This window comes from Oryctolagus cuniculus, chromosome 18 (genome assembly GCF_051225735.1).
Source record: "Oryctolagus cuniculus isolate XC-2025 breed Fujian yellow rabbit chromosome 18, ASM5122573v1, whole genome shotgun sequence".
Classification (NCBI taxonomy): Eukaryota; Metazoa; Chordata; class Mammalia; order Lagomorpha; family Leporidae; genus Oryctolagus; species Oryctolagus cuniculus.
Genome location: NC_142884.1, coordinates 7,440,559 through 7,453,133, shown reverse-complemented (window position 1 = coordinate 7,453,133; position 12,575 = coordinate 7,440,559). Strand labels below are relative to the sequence as shown.

The 12,575-nt window shown below is 45.6% G+C and overlaps 1 protein-coding gene, 2 long non-coding RNA genes and 1 pseudogene across 4 annotated transcripts in view; 2 read left to right on the top strand and 2 right to left on the bottom strand.

The window, feature by feature from the left end:
* Positions 1–235: 235 nt before the first annotated feature.
* LOC149120752 (uncharacterized) lies at positions 236–1,245 on the top strand. The gene is made up of 3 exons (XR_016225237.1): positions 236–407; positions 755–865; positions 1,006–1,245. It is a non-coding gene; the product is annotated as an uncharacterized LOC149120752 (long non-coding RNA).
* A 212-nt stretch (positions 1,246–1,457) lies between these two features.
* LOC149120751 (uncharacterized) lies at positions 1,458–5,647 on the bottom strand. The gene is made up of 2 exons (XR_016225240.1): positions 5,357–5,647; positions 1,458–1,719 (listed from the first exon to the last, which is right to left on the bottom strand). It is a non-coding gene; the product is annotated as an uncharacterized LOC149120751 (long non-coding RNA).
* Positions 5,648–6,406: 759 nt separating this feature from the next.
* LOC138846620 (uncharacterized) overlaps positions 6,407–12,575 on the bottom strand; it is a 66,160-nt gene continuing 59,991 nt past the window's right edge. The window contains exons 8-9 of the mRNA XM_089320137.1: positions 11,800–11,946; positions 6,407–6,717 (exon numbers count right to left, since the gene is read on the bottom strand). The gene's annotated coding sequence lies outside the window, so the exon portion shown is untranslated. The remainder of the gene's footprint in view (positions 6,718–11,799; positions 11,947–12,575) is intronic.
* Positions 11,883–12,327, top strand: LOC100350792 (10 kDa heat shock protein, mitochondrial pseudogene; annotated as a pseudogene). Its single transcript, XR_016225233.1, has one exon. The product of XR_016225233.1 is annotated as a 10 kDa heat shock protein, mitochondrial pseudogene (transcript).

Genomic DNA, 12,575 nt, shown 5'->3' with positions numbered 1-12,575 from the left:
GAGACGGCGGCTGGGAGGGCGGGGCGCGGCTAGGGAGGCAGAGCTGGGCGGAGACGGCGGCTGGGAGGGCGGGGCGCGGGGCGGGGCGTAAGGAGACAAAGCTGGGCGGAGACGGCCGCTGGGTGGGCGGGTCCGGGGCGGGGCGCAGGGAGCCAAAGCTGGCGGAGACAGCGGCTGGGAGGGCGGGTTCGGGGCGGGGCGCAGGGGCGGCAGAGCCCGGGCGCGGGGCGGGGCCGGGGCGCGGGGAGGACCTAGGCTCGGATTGAGACCCTGAGCGCGCACGTGCGGCAGGGCAGGGTCTGGGCTCTCGCCCACCTCGCTGCCCTCAACTGCAGAAGTGAGACCTCCCAGTGAGGCTGAAGCTCTACGTGGGCCTTGTGGTGGGCTCCCGAGGAACATTAAGCGAGGTGAGCGTTTTGCTCAGCGGTTCAGACACCTGTTAGGAAGCCCGTTCCCACATCAGAGGGCCTGGACTCCAGCCCCGCCTCCAGCTCTGGTGTCCAGCTTTCGGGTAAGGTGCACCCTGGGTCCCTGCCACGCACGTGAAAGACCCAGAAGGAGTTCCTGGCTCCTTGGCTCGGCCTCGGCTCTGGCCTGCCATTGTGAGCATTTGGGCGGTGAACCAGCAGGTGGGAACTCTGTGCCTCTGTCTCCCCGCCTCAAATTTTTAAAAAATTAAGGAATTTAATAAACCCTTGCAATTGTGTGAGAAGCGGATGCAAACTAAAATGTAAAATCCGTGTTGTGTCTGCAGAATGCGCCAGGCAGAATAGAAATCCTTTCCATGTCGTATCCATCCACTTGGGAGGGAGTCAACCCTGTGCCCAGTTCCCCAGACTTTCATAGGGACCGCACCTGGAGAAGGGTAAGGCCAGTGGTAAGTTGGGTCACCACGAGTTAACTTAGGGGCCGGCACTGAGGAGTAGTGGACAAGGCCACTGCCTGCAGTGCTGTCATCCCATATGGACGCCGGTTCGAGTCCCAGCTGCTCCACTTCCAATCCAGCTCTCTGCTATGGCCTGGGAGAGCAGTGGAAGATGGCCCACGTCCTTGGGACTCTGCACCCGCATGAGAGACCTGAAAGAAGCTCCTGGTTCCTGGGCTTCAGATCGGCTCAGCTTGGCCGTTGCAGCCATCTGGGGAGTGAACCAGCGGATGGAAGACCTCTCTCTCTGCTCTACCTCTTTGTAACTCTGCATTTCAAATAACTAAATAAATCTTTAAAAAAAGGTTAATTTAAACAAAGAGAGTAAGGTTTTCAAAATAGATGTTGTTAATTAGAAATTATCGGAGGTCATTGTTTTGGACAGAGCTCCTGCACTGGGTCACAAGTCACAAAGCATCATTCCTGCTAGAGGTCCAGGTCACCAGCCTAAAACTAAGCTGTTTATCTCCCAGGAACCAGGAGAAGTGAGAGGTTACAGCCAAACGGCTGTGATAATAAAGTTTCCTCTGCCTTTAATCCTTAGATCCTTTAATCTTTTAATACTTCAAGAAGTAACTGGAGGGGCCGGTGCTGTGGCGCAGCCCAGTGGGTTAAAGCCCAGGGCATCAGTTCAATGCCGGGCTGCTCCACTTCTGATCCAGCTGCCTGCTGTTACGCCTGAGAAAGCAGTGGAGGATGATCCAAGTCCTTGACCCCCTGCACCCATGTGGGAAGAAGCTCCTGGCTGCTGGTTCCTTGCTTCGGATCCGCTCAGCTCCAGTAGTTGTGGCCATCTGGGGAGTGAACCAGCAGATGGAAGATCTCTCTCTTTCTGTTTCGACCTCTCTAACTCTGTCTTCCAAATAAATCTTTTTTTTTCTTAAAAAAATAAAAAAGAATTAGAGGGGCTGCCGCTGTGGCACAACAGGTTAAAGCCCTGGCATGCAGTGCCAGCATCCCATATGGGCACTGGTTCTAGTCTCGGCTGCTCCTCTTCCAATCCAGCTCTCTGCTATGGCCTGGGGAAGCAGTGGAAGATGGCCCAAGTCCTTGGGCCCTGCACTCACGTGGGAGACCAGGAAGAAGCTCCGGATTCCTGGCTTCAGATCGGCTCAGCTCTGGCCATTGCGGCCATCGGGAGTGAACCAGCAGATGGAAGACCTCTCTCTGCCTCTCCTTTTTCTGTGTAACCTTTTAAAAAGAACTGGTATTATGATAGGCTGAGCAAAAGAGAGGTTCAGATGAAAGAAGAAAAAGTAGGTTGGTTTTTTTCAATGTCACTTTCTGTGCAAGGTAAGGAAACAATAGAAAAATAACTAATCGGTTATCATCAGATTACTTCTAATTCATTTTTTAAAGATTTATTTATTTATTTGAAAGTCAGGGTTACAGAAAGGTAGAAGCAGAGAGAGAGAGAAGTCTTCTATCCACTGGTTCACTCCCCAAATGGCTGTAATGTCCAAAGCTGCGCCAATCCGAAGCCAGGAACCAGGAGCTGCTTCTGGGTATCTCATGTGGGTGCAGGGTTCCAAGCACTTGGGCCATGTTCTACTGCTTTCCCAGGCCATAGCAGAGAGCTGGATCAGATGTGGGGCAGGGGTTGGTGTTGTGGCATAGCAGGTAAAGCCACTGCCTGCAGTGCCGGCATCCCATATGGGCACCGGTTTGAGACTTGGCTGCTCCACTTCCAATCTGGCTCTCTGCTATGGCCTGGGAAAGCAGTAGAAGATGGCCCAAGTGCTTGGATCCCTGCACCCATGTGGGAGACCCAGAAGAAGCTCCTGGCTCCTGGCTTCAGATGGGTGCAGCTCTGGCCAATGTGGCCATCTGGGGAGTGAACCAGCAGATGTAAGACCTCTCTGCCTCTCCTTCTCTGTGTAACTCTGACTTTCAAGTAAATAAATAAATCTTTAAAAAAAAAAAAAAAAAGTGGAGCAGCCAGGACTCTGATGCCCATATGGGATTTTGGCACTGCAGGTGGCAGCTTTACCCACTATGCCACAGTGCCAGCCCTCACCAATTCTGTTGTTTTTTTTTTTTTTAAATTTTTGACAGGCAGAGTGGATAGTGAGAGAGAGAGACAGAGAGAAAGGTCTTCCTTTGCCGTTGGTTCACCCTCCAATGGCCACCGTGGCCGGCACACTGCAGCCGGCGCACCACGCTGATCCGAAGGCAGGAGCCAGGTACTTCTCCTGGTCTCCCATGGGTGCAGGGCCCAAGCACTTGGGCCATCCTCCACTGCACTCCCTGGCCACAGCAGAGAGCTGGCCTGGAAGAGGGGCAACCGGGACAAGAACCCGGTGTGCCGGCGCCGCAAGGCGGAGGATTAGCCTAGTGAGCCGCGGCGCCGGCTTACCAATTCTGTTTTAACAAAAGGAATTGTTGCCTGAATCTAGACTAAAAAATAAAGGCAATAAATATCTTTAAATTGTTAAATTCTGTCCTTTGACAACAAAAATTCCTTAGTTCTTCCTTACACTTGTTCTTTAAAGATTTACTTACCTTTGTTTTTCTATCCCACACTTACATTAACCTCAAATAGCTTTGAGATAACCATGATCATAATAGTTTCCTCAATAATTTATAAATTTAATGTAATTTCACATTTACTTTATATGCATGCTAAAAGTAATTAGAAAAATATCACTTATTTAAACATTTCATGTGTTTGAACTTTCTTTTCTTTGTGAATGTTGTGTCAGGTGCAGATAACAAAGCTTGCAAAACAGTCCTCAGAAGACGTTTTCTGTTATTTCTATGGATATTTGGTAGACATGATAGGCAGGTTCTCTTTCATATGAACCCTGAGGTAAAGCAGGTTATAATTTTAAATAAACTTATTTCTATCTGCAGTCATTTTATGGCAGTTCCTGTGCAATCACATCAACTATTAAGCATGCTCTCTCATATCCCATTAAGAAGTGGTAATCAGTTGAAATAAAATCACATTTGGGGCTGGCGCCGCGGCTCAATAGGCTAATCCTCCACCTCCACCTCGCGGCGCAGGCACACTGGGTTCTAGTCCCGGTCAGGGCGCTGGATTCTTTCCCGGTTGCCCCTCTTCCAGGCCACCTCTCTGCTGTGGCCCGGGAAGGCAGTGGAGGATGGTCCAAGTGCTTGGGCCCTGCACCCCATGGGAGACCAGGAGAAGCACCTGGCTCCTGCCTTCGGATCAGTGTGGTGCGCCGGCTGCAGCGCACCAGCCGTGGCGGCCATTGGAGGGTGAACCAACGGCAAAGGAAGACCTTTCTCTCTGTCTCTCTCTCTCACTATCCACTCTGCCTATCAAAAAAAAAAAAAAATCACATTTGGGTAGGAAAATGAGCATATGTAAAATAGGCTTGGATGGCAGCATTTGGTGCAGCACTTAAAATCCTTTTGGGACTCGTGCATTCCATATCCAGAGTACCTGGATTTGATTCTGGCTCCGCTGCTTATTCCAGCTTTCTGCTAATGCACACCCTTGGAGGCAGCAGTGACGGCTCAAGTTTTGGATCTGCCACCCACATGGGAGACCCAGGTGGAGTTCCTGGCTCTTGGCTTCAGCCTGGCTCAGCCCTACCTGTTGTGGGCATTTGAAGAGTGAACCAGCAGGTGGAACATCTTTGTCTGTCACTGTCTCTCTGTCTCTCTACCTTTCAAAAATAAATTATTTAAAATAAATAGTTTGCGCTTAACAGAAGCAGAATGTACTGAACTGGCAAATAGATAAATACAGGATGTATCAGCACATCATTAAAATATATGGTTTCTGAGATTGATTTTGAGACCTCTACAAGCTAGATTATTCTGTATCATGCAATACTGCTAACTGGTTGTGTTGCCAAGAATAAACTTTAAACATGGTTTTCCATTATCTCAAGAAAAGAAATGAGTTGTGGAGCTTTTGATAAGCAGTAGATAAAGAAGTTGATTATAACTGAAAGTCATGCATCCAGTTTATATAGTGGAATTTTGTTGTTTCTAAAATTTTCAAGGGATGGTAGGCATTTGGTGCACTGATAGATGCCTGTATTCCCTATTTTTGATACCTGGGTTCAAGTCCCAGCCCCATATCTCCCAATCCAGAAGTCCTCTCTACAAAGATAGTAAAAAAGTACCTTATTCATTGTCTTTTATGTAATGTTAATTCCTGTTGAATACTCCAACTATTTTGGAATTATGAACAAAAACTGCCTATTTTTCTCATGATTTCTATACCTGTTATGAACTGCCTTTTGATTTTCCTAATAGTAAACATTTCCTACATTACAGGTATAAACTGAATTTGTTCATCATTGAAATAGTTCATAATATTTTACATGAGACGGTCCCTTGTAACTCAATTCTCAGGCTTTCCGCCTCCTTCATGGTCACCCTTGCTGCCCTTGGGCACACAGGGATGAAGAAGCCTCTCTCATAAACTCCCGAGGTTGTTTTGGAGCTGTTTACCTGACAGTTGTAATTGTTTCTGGTTGTTGAGTATTGAGATGAATTCTTTAAGCGTACTGCCAGATCCTCTTGCATACACTGTTGATGTTTCTAGAGATGAAGTCACAGAATCACACATCTTCCTCTCAGGTCCTGGCTGTCCCTGTCTTTACAGGGAATCCACCATCTTAGCATTACAAAGAGTCCTGTAATTATTTTCTATTTTATTCTGAGAGGTTATCTCTAAGGGAAGCAGTCTGTCAGGAAGTCAGGTATGTGTTCATGTTGCAAAAGAAAATCATCTTCATAGAAAATAATCTGGGTCCCCTTGAGATTTAGGAATAATGGCAAGGGCTGAGATGGTAGAGAGAATTGAGGTCTTGAAGTGTACACCAATCCCCAATGCCTTTTCATGTAATTTAAAGATTGTATTTATTTATCTGGGAGGTAGAGTTATAGACAGAGAGAGACAGAGACAGAGATAAAGGTCTTCCATCCACTGGTTCACTCCCCAAATGGCTGCAATGGCTGAAGCTAGGCCAATCCGAAGCTAGGAGCCAGGAGCTTCTTCTGGGTACCCTTCATAGGTGCAAGGGGCCAGGCACTTGGTCTGTCCTTCACTGCTTTCCCAGGCCATAGCAGAGAGGTGGGTTGGAAGAAGAGCAACTGGGACATGAACCGGTGCCCATATGGGATGCCAGCATTGAAGGCAGAGGCTGTCGATGAATAACTTATTAAGTGGCCATTGTTGTGGTATAGTGGGTTGAGCCACCACCCGCGATGGCTACATCCCATATGAGTGCTAGTTCAAATTCAACTGCTCTGCTGCAGATCCAGCTTCCTGCTAATTTAGCTATAATGGAGCAGAAGATGGCCTGAGTGTTTGGGCCCCTGCACACAGACAGGGTTCCTAGCTCCTGTATTTGGCCTAGCCCAACCCTAGCTGTTGTGGCCATTTTTGGAGTGGACCAGAAGGCGGAAAATCTCTCTCTCCCTCTCTGTAACTCTGCCTTTCAAATAAATAAATAAACAAACCATTTTTTAAAAAGAATTATACGGTTATTATCTTACTTGCATTTTAGTATTTATTCAGAGTATTTATTCATATTCACTTTTAGCCCATAAAACTAATTTATACACAGAATTATAAAAGTGCCACAGTCACAATTATATACGAGATAAACCACTGAAAAATGGCCATAGACATCTGTCAATACAGATGTTGAGTACTAGAAGAGCAACACTAACTTGCTTTCTTCATGTGGCACCATGACTGAAAGACTTCTTTGGCAGCTGGACAGCACAGGTTAAGAGTTGATGGTGCCATTTAGTGGAAAACAAGTTGGAACGAAGTTTGCCCAGTGTGCCTCAGATCTCTTTATCTGTAAAGTAACAACAGCCACAGTGTCTTGGTGAACTGAGTTTTTGGTTATTAGGTACAAAACATTAATAACAGTGCTTGTTTCATTAAAGCATCAAATAAACAATGATATGCAAATATATTAATGCTGACTATATTTAATAAGTAAGTATTTCAGAGGGAAGAGGAGTGAATTTCATTTGTCACCACAACAGTAAATTTAATAGTAGTAAATCTAACTCCCTGTAGGATATGACATCTCCCACTGGATATGACATCTGTCTCTAGGATGTGACAGAATGGCCTACAGGGATTTAACAACAAGAGTCATCTCCTTATTTATCAGAAACTAACCTTAAACTTAAAGACATACACAAACTCATATGGACATACATAGACTTTAAATTGAAGGACATACATAAACACTTAAATTTAAAAACATATAAACGGAAGAGGGGATAGAGAGAGATATTACATGGAAATGGCAACTTAAATAGATTTGTAAGGATTAGACATATCAGACAAAATAGATTTTAAATTCAAAATGATCACAAAGAAGTTTATAATAAAATGATAAGGCAAATTCATCAGGAAGATATAGCAATTATATGTATATCCAGCATCATAGACAATGATTTGAAGGAAGGAACAGACAGCAATCAATCAATGTGATATACCATATTAACTAAATAAAAATACATGGTAATCTCAGTAGACATAGAAGCATTGAGAACATTCAACACCCAATTATGATTAAAAACTCTCAACAAAGTCATTGCAGAAGGAACTAGCCTCATTACAATGCAGACCAGACTATGCAAGTCCATAGTTAACATCCTAAACAGCAGAGAAAAATGGAAGCTTTTCCTCTAAGACCTAGTAGAAGATAAGGATGTCCACTCTTGCCATTACATTGTGGGCATGTCAAGCCCCAAATTATGTTGTGGGAGGTAAAAGCCTGACTGGAGTTGGAGAGACCCCCAGCTAAACTTAGTCCAGGTCCTTCTCTTCCCACGTCTAATAATTCAACTGAGAGATGTAGGTAGAGATAATCAGAAGAGCAGGATTTATTGACAGGCAAAACGATATTACACATCCAGATGTTGAATGTGGGCAACCTCAAGAGAGAAGAGATCCCCCTCCCAGTCTGGGGTCATCATTTTAGAGAGCAGCAGTGGTAATCAGCAGGGAGACAGGATTTAGGGTAGGGCTGCAGCACATGTGGTGTCATGTTCTCTGGAACATGATGGGGCAGTGAAGCTTATCTGCACGAAGAGTGTCTTCAGCCATTTTGAATCAGTATGGAAGGTCATGGGATTTGGGTGTGTGCATGGCTCGAGTGCTGGCAGCCCTAACTCCTTATTTCTTCCTGACTCTTTGCCTTGTTCAGATCAGTTTCTATTCAACATAATACTCTATGTACTTGTGGCTGGCGCTGTGACATAGCAGGTAAAGCCGCCGCCTGCAGTGTCAGCATCCCATATGGGCACTGGTTCAAGTCCTGGCTGTTCTACTTCCAATCCAGCTCTCTGCTATGGCCTGGGAAAGCAGTGGAAAATGGCCCAGGTCATTGGGGACCCTGCACTTGAAAGGGAGACCTGGAAGAAGCTCCTGGCTCCCAGCTTCAGATCAGCACAGCTCCAGCCATTGTGGCCAGTTTTTTTGGGATGTGAACCAATGGATGGAAGACCTCTCTCTCTGTCTCTGCCTCTCCTTCTCAGTGTAACTTTGACTTTCAAATAAAATAAATAAATCTTTAGAAAAAAAATTCTACAACTACATTGAAGGAGTGATGTCAACAAGACAGAGGGATAGGAGGCCTTAAACCTACTTCCTCTGTAGAGACAGCGATTTAATAACAATAGATGTTACCATGGTGAGAAATCCAGAAACACTTAAAGGGGTCCCTGTGACCCATGAAGTGCCAAGTCAAATCCTCACAGCTCAGTAGGAAATGTAGCAGAGCTTCTTCCTGACATGACGTGGCACTACTGTGAAGAAACTGCAGGGAAAGGATAGACTATCCCACCCAACATTGTGACTGTCCAGGGTACAGCCCCACAGAGCAGGTCAAAATTAAAATTAAAGGGTCACTGGGAACCAAGGCCCTCAATATAAGTCAGCTTGTGCAGTAGCACAGGCACACACTAGGTGGAGACACAGACCACAGCTTACTGAGGCACAGCCGGCTCCTGAGTGGGTAACTGGCCAAGTTCTTCAGTTAGGTGGCAAGACAAAAGCTCAGAGAAGATACATCCCCCCAAAAGGCTTAAACAGTCTCTCATCAAGTTGATTAGCAGGTGGCCCCCCTGAAAGAAACCAGGAGAGAGATGGATGATTTTGAAATGCTCAAATCTTGAAAGAGACAAGACACAGAGAAAGAAACATCACTTAAACAAAGACAGGCACAAAAGAAAGGGAGATACAATCATGTGGAATGTAACAACCTTTTGGTCAACAACAGACCACATATATAAAGGTGGTTTCACTAAGACTGAGTATACTGGAGCTGAAAAATACCTTATACAATTTTACACTGTAATGCATAACTTTTGTGTATGTAGTAATTCTGGTAGGAACAAACTTGTGTTGTGAGTCATATAGAACTAACAGTACATGTAATTACGTACAATGCATAACAATCGATAATAAATGACCATGTTATAGCTTTTGCATTTAGTATTTTTTTTCATTATTTTAGGGTGTATTCTTTTTAACACTTTTAAAAAAAATTCATTTGTGGGGCCAGCACTATGGTGCAGCGGGTTAAAGCCCTGGCCTGAAGCACCGGCATCCCATATGGGCACCGGTTCTAGTCCCGGCTGCTCCTCTTCCAATCCAGCTTTCTATTGTGGCCTGGGATAGCAGCAGAAGATGACCCAAGTCTTTGGGTCCCTGCAGCCATGTGGGAGACCCGGAGGAAGTTCCTGGCTCCTGACTTAAGATCGGTACAGCTCCGGCTGTTGCGGCTACCTGGGGAGTGAACCAGTGGATGGTTCTCTCTGTCTCTACCTCTCTCTGAAACTCTTGTCTTTCACATAAATAAAATAAATCTTTAAAAAAAGATTCATTTATTTACTTATTATTTGAAGGCAGAGTTACAGAGAGGCAGAGGCAGAGAGGTCTCCTATCTGTTGGTTCACTCCCCAAATGGCCGATGGCTGGAGCTGGGCTGACCTGAAGCCAGGAGCCTGGAGCTTCTTCCAGATTCCCCATGTGAGTGTAGGGGCCAAAGCACTTGGGCTATCTTCCGATGCTTTCCCAGGCACATTAGCAGGGAGCTGGATAGGAAGCCGAGCAGACAGGATTCAAACCAGCACCCTTATGGGATGCTAGCACTGCAGGCAGCGTCTTTACCTGCTATGCCACAGCGCCAGCCCATATTCTTTTTTATTAAAAAATGCTTACTGCAAAAGAAGTTTAATGCTGTTTAACTGTAGCAGCCTCATAAATCTTGGGTTTAACACATCTCTTGATTGCATCAAGAAGCTTCATCCTTGGGGTAGACGTTGTGGCATAATGGATTAAGCCACCACCTGTAATGCCAGCATCCCATATGGGTGCTGGTTCAAGTTCTGGCTGCTCCACTTCAGTTCCAGCTCCTTGCTAATGTGTCTGGGAAAAGCAGCAGCAGATGGCTCAAGTCCTTGAGATCTGAGTTCCTGGCTCCTGGCTTCAGCCTGGCCAGCCCTGGCCACTGAGGCTATTTGGGGAGTGAACCAACAGGTGGAAGATATCTCTCGGTCTCCCTCTCCCCTTCCTCCCCCCACCCCGTAACTCTGCCTTTCAAATAAATAAAATAAATCTTAGAAAAAAGTTTCATCCTGAGACTGACCTACACCTTCTAGGGGTATTTAAGTACACTCTAAGATGGTCACACAACAAGGAAATTGCCTAATAATGCACTGCTTAGGATTTGTCCCAATCATTAAATGATGAATGAATGCACATAAATTACCAAAGAATTCAAAGAAGGCACACATGGACAGCTTTAGGACCTCAGGGAGGTAATGCGTGAGCAAAAGGGGCACTAGAACAGATACACTGAAGCCTGCAAAGGAATGGGGCGATGCATTCAGAGCAACAGCTTCCTGCTAACGCACACTCCTGTGATGGCTCAAGAGTTACCTGGGTTCCTGACACCTGTGAGAAACCTGGGCCGGCACCGCGGCTCACTTGGCTAATCCTCTGCCTGTGGCGCCGGCATCCTGGGTTATAGCCCTGGTTGGGGCGCCGGATTCTGTCCCGGTTGCCCCTCTTCCAGTCCAGCTCTCTTCTGTGGCCTGGGAGTGCAGTGGAGAATGGCCCAAGTGCTTGGGCTCTGCACCCGCGTGGGAGACCAGGAGAAGCACCTGGCTCCCGGCTTCGGATCCGCGCAGTGTGCTGGCCGTAGCAGCCATTTGGGGGTGAACCAATAGAAAAGGAAGACCTTTTTCTCTTTCTCTCTCTCACTGTCTAACTCTGCCTGTCAAAAAAAAAAAAAAAAAAACAAAAAACAAAAAAAAAAAAAACAAAAAAAACCCCAAACAAACAAAAAAACACCTTACCCAGCAGATGGAGCTCCTCCATTTCAGTCTCTCAAGTAACTACATAAACACAAATGCACAACCTGTCTTTATGTCTCAACAAACTAGAAAAAGACCCTAAACACAATGGAAGGAAAAGTAAGGGAATCATGACTATTAAGTCAGAGATAAATGATTTTGAGGATAGAAACAATCAATAAAACCAAAAGGTAAAACTTGTTAAAAGTTCAACAAAATTGAAAAATGCTTAGCTAGACTAATGCAAGAAAAAATAAATCTCACACAAAATCAGAAATAGAAGCATGGAAATCATAAATTGATGCCGCAGAAGAAAGAGTAGTGAAATAGGCAACCTTGGTCAAGTTTGATTGTTTTAGGTAATTAGATAACCTAGAAGAAATGGATAAATATCCAGAAATATGCAGCCTAGCAAGACTAAAACCACATGGAAATAGCAAATCTGAAGAGAGCCATGAGTAGTAAGGAGATTAAAGAAGTAACCCAAACCTCCCAACTAGGAGACCAGCACAGCTGGCTTCACTGCATGATTAAGCCCAGCGTGAAAAGAAAAACTATGCCTTTTCACGTGTCTGGAGGGTCTGGCTGCGGGTCTCTCCTTGGAGTGGTGCGAGAGCGGAGCGGGAGCTGCGGCGCTGGGGCCATGGCAGGACAGGCATTTAGGAAGTTTCTTCTGCTCTTTGACCGGGTCCTGGTGGAGAGGAGCGCTGCGGAAACAGTAACCAAAGGAGGCATTATGCTCCCTGAAAAATCTCAAGGAAAAGTATTGCAAGCAATGGTAGTAGCTGTTGGATCAGGCTCTAAAGGAAAGGGTGGAGAGATTCAACCAGTTAGTGTGAAAGTTGGAGATAAAGTTCTTCTTCCAGAATATGGAGGCACTAAAGTAGTTCTAGACGACAAGGATTATTTTCTATTTAGAGATGGTGACATTCTTGGAAAATATGTAGATTGAAATCTCTGAAACAGCATCACATGAAGCTTCCCATTCCATTGAAGTTCTGAAATCTTTTCATCATGTAAATAATTTCCATGTCTCTTTTATATTAAACTAATGCTACCTAAAACAAAAAAAAAGAAAAACTAAAACAAAAAATTATTTTTAAGATTTATTTTATGGGGCCGGCACTGTGTTATAGCAGCTTAAAGTCCACACCTGCAGTGCCGGCATCCCATATGGGAACCGGTTTTAGTCTCGGCTGCTCCTCTTCTGATCCAGCTCTCTGCTGTGGCCTGGGACAGCAGAAGATTGCCCAAGTCCTTGGGTCCCTGCACCCATGTGGGAGACCCGGAAGAAGCTCCTGGCTCCTGGCTTTGGATCAGCGCAGCTCCATCCGTT